This window comes from Chrysoperla carnea (assembly GCF_905475395.1).
Source record: "Chrysoperla carnea chromosome X unlocalized genomic scaffold, inChrCarn1.1 SUPER_X_unloc_4, whole genome shotgun sequence".
Taxonomy (NCBI): domain Eukaryota; kingdom Metazoa; phylum Arthropoda; class Insecta; order Neuroptera; family Chrysopidae; genus Chrysoperla; species Chrysoperla carnea.
This window is the reverse complement of record NW_025408167.1, coordinates 216,489-220,297: the sequence shown is the minus strand read 5'-3', so window position 1 is coordinate 220,297 and position 3,809 is coordinate 216,489. Positions and strand designations below refer to the sequence as shown.

The following is a 3,809-nucleotide window of genomic DNA, read 5'->3' as shown; positions in this document are numbered from 1 at the left end:
ATAGGACCAACATATATTATTAAATAAGAGTATATTATTTTTATTAAAAAATATATATATAAATTATTGAAATAAAATTAAACATTATTAAAATTTTGTTATAATTATAAGCGATTGCTATTTCTAAAAATAAATAAATTTCATAAAATTTATATTATTTTATATTCATTTGAAATATTAAAAAAACTTCTCGCTTTAAAGTAACCATGATATGAGTTATAAATGCAATAAAATTTTATACAAAAAATAATATTTATTTGTTGACGAATAATATAAAAGGTTTACATTTATAAATAACATATATTTATATATGGTGTGTAAAAAAAAAAAACAGAAGAAAAATAATTTATATTTTTAATATAAAAAGGCAACCGCACACAGTGTTCCCAAGCGGTCACCCATCCAAGTACTGACTGTGCCCAATGTTGCTTAACTTCGGTGATCGGACGAGAACCGGTGTTTTCAACGTGGTATGGCTTTTTACAAATATATATTTTATAAAAATTTTTACAAATATATATTTTTCATAAATATCATTAATATTAAAGTATATTATTAAAATTTTCAATGAAGTAATCAATTTAAATATATACTTATTTATTATACCATATATTTTAAATAAAAATGCAACCGCACACAGTATTCTCAAGTGGCCACCCATCCGTGGTACTGACTGTGGCAAATGTTTCTAAACTATTATTTTATAAAATATTTATACAAAAAATAATTTACTCTTATCAAATATTAATTTGTGGCCTGTATTAAGGCCTATGTTATTTTCATTTTTTAGCAAAAATAATGAAATATTTCAATATATTATTAAAGTAACAGATCATTTCTTTTTTGGTGCTGCTTTTTTAATTTTTGTAGGAGATGATTTGGCAACAGAAGCTTTCTTAGCTTTTGGTGCTTTCGGTTTACGAGCAGGGCTACTTTTGGCAGCGGATTTTGTACTTTTTGCTGGTTTTGCTTTAACTGGTGCTTTTTTTGATGCCGCTGATGATTTTGCAGTAACTTTTTTAGCAGCAGTTGATGATGATGGAGTCGCTTTTTTTGCTTTAGGCTTTTTGGCTGCCAATGATGTAGTTGTGGCTTTCTTTTCTTTTGGTGCCCGTTTACTTTTAGCACTCTTTGCTGAACCTTTTGCTCCACTTTCTTTTTTGGAAACTTTTGATTTAGCTGAAGAATTAGATGAAGCGGAAGCAGCCAATTTGAATGAACCAGATGCACCTTTACCTTTAGTTTGTACCAAGGCTCCCTCAGTTACAGCAGCTTTTAAATATTTTTTAATAAATGGTGAAATTTTATCAGAATCCACTTTATAATTTGCAGCTAAATATTTTTTAATTGCTTGTAATGATGAACCACCACGTTCTTTTAAATTTTTAATTGCGTTAACAACCATTTCTGATGTACGTGGATGTGTTGGTTTTGAATGTTGTTTTGTACGTTTAGCACCAGAAGCTGTTGCTTTTTTTGTTGGTGTTGTAGAAGCAGCAGTAACCGCAGTTGCTGCAACAGCTGTAGAATTTTCTTCGGCCATATTTTTTACTTTATAAAAATAATGTATTTATTATAAATATTTAAATGATAAAATATAATAATTCTATCAAATAAAAAATAAAGGTTTTCAATTATATCATTATTCACAATAATATAAGTCCCTATGTAAGTCAAAGTACCATGTAGAAAACACATAAAAATTAAATAGTATTTCTAATTTACTGTCGTAGTAAACATGATTTATTTTTTCAATTTCTATAATATATAAAATAATAAATTATAAATTTAATAATAATATTTATTTTATAAATTAAAATATATTTAATTTTTTTATTAACAATTATTAATAAACATAGTTTAATATTAATTATTTCAATCATACAAAACAATAATATTTTTAAGGTAAACTTAAAAAGTATATATTTTTATTTTTTATTTAATATCGATTTATTATAAATTATTAGTATATAAATAATTAAAAAATTTAATATATAAATATATATATTATAGTATAAGATTTCATTTTTAGAAAAACTTTTTTTGTCAATAATGAAAACGTATTATTATGAAATGTGTTAATCGAACATTGACAAAATATATTTCATTAGAAAATACTTTTATTTATGCATTAATATCAATAATTAACTATTAAATTAATTTTTTCATAATTATATAAAGAAATTTTATACTGATATAAGTATTTATATATTATAATATTTATTTTAAATATAAAAAAATTTATGACAAAATATATTATTAGAGTATTTGTTGAGATTAATATAAGATTATTTTAAATAAGAATTAATTTATATAATTATTAAAATATTATTAATTTTATGTTATGTAATTTTAATAAAAATAAATAATAATAATAAATATAAAAATTTTTTAACAATTTAAATTTTATATGATCTAAATAATTTTGTTAAGTACGATATGAGAAATCATTGTAAGCTTCGTTAAGAAACTTTGTAATATAAAATAATAATAATATTATTAAATATATAAATAAATAAAATAAATTTGATATATATTTTTAGTTCATTCTGTGTATAAATCAAAGGATACCGAATAATTGGTAACGGATGCGATATATTATAGTATCGAGTATTAAAACATCATATATAAATTTATCTTGTTATTCAAATTTTTTGTTAATTAACTTATGTATTTAGAAAATTTATAATATTATTTATATAATTGACATAAAATCTTATAAATTGAAATTTTATTAATATGTATCAAAAGAAGAGAGTAACGTATTGATATAATATCAAAGGATACTGATTATTTAAATAACGAATACGTCATATATTGTTTGTGTAACGAAGTTCACTTGGCCATCTAGTTTAAAATAACATTTTCAATAGAAAGTTTATATGCTTTTTTTTTCTTTTTTTTCTTTAATTATTAAAAAAATAAATTGAAATTTAATTCAATCAAATTTTATAATAATTTTAAAAAAATTTTTCCTTTTAAAAAATATTTTGTGATGTTGTGATAATATGTATTAATACAAGTGCATCCTGATACTTTTATCTCTAGTAAAGGTATGAGTATCATGAACAGTTTTGTTATCTAATGATATTATTTTGATAATATTTTGTGTATATTCTTATAATATTTTGTCTAAATATCATCATAATACAATATTATTTTGATAATATTTTATGAATATTCTTATAATATGTTACCTAAATGTCATCATAATATGATGAATTATTTCCATAATAACATATAAAAAAAAAAAAAAAAAAAAAAGAATCATTAATTTATAATTATTTAAATTGATTCTTTAAAAAAATATTATAATATATTATTTATAAAAATAATTTTTACTCTTATTTTAAATAAATTTGTGGCCTTTTATTAAAAGGCCTATGATCGATGTATTATTATTATAAAAATTAATGCAATGTTTTTAATTTATGCTTTCTTTTCAGTTTTCTTTGGTAATAACACTGCTTGAATGTTTGGTAATACACCACCTTGAGCAATTGTTACACCAGATAATAATTTATTTAATTCTTCATCATTACGAATTGCCAATTGTAAATGACGTGGAATGATACGTGTTTTTTTGTTATCACGGGCAGCATTACCAGCTAACTCGAGAACTTCTGCAGCCAAATATTCCATAACAGCAGCCAAATATACTGGGGCACCAGCACCTACTCGTTCAGCATAATTTCCTTTTCGTAATAATCTGTGAATTCTTCCAACAGGAAATTGTAATCCTGCTCGGCTTGATCTTGACTTTGCCTTTCCCTTTACTTTACCACCTTTACCTCGTCCAGACATAGCGA

The 3,809-nt window shown here is 22.3% G+C and overlaps 1 pseudogene; it reads right to left on the bottom strand.

The window, feature by feature from the left end:
- Positions 1 to 365: 365 nt before the first annotated feature.
- On the bottom strand, positions 366 to 484 carry LOC123304326 (annotated as a pseudogene).
- Between the last annotated feature and the right edge of the window lie 3,325 nt (positions 485 to 3,809).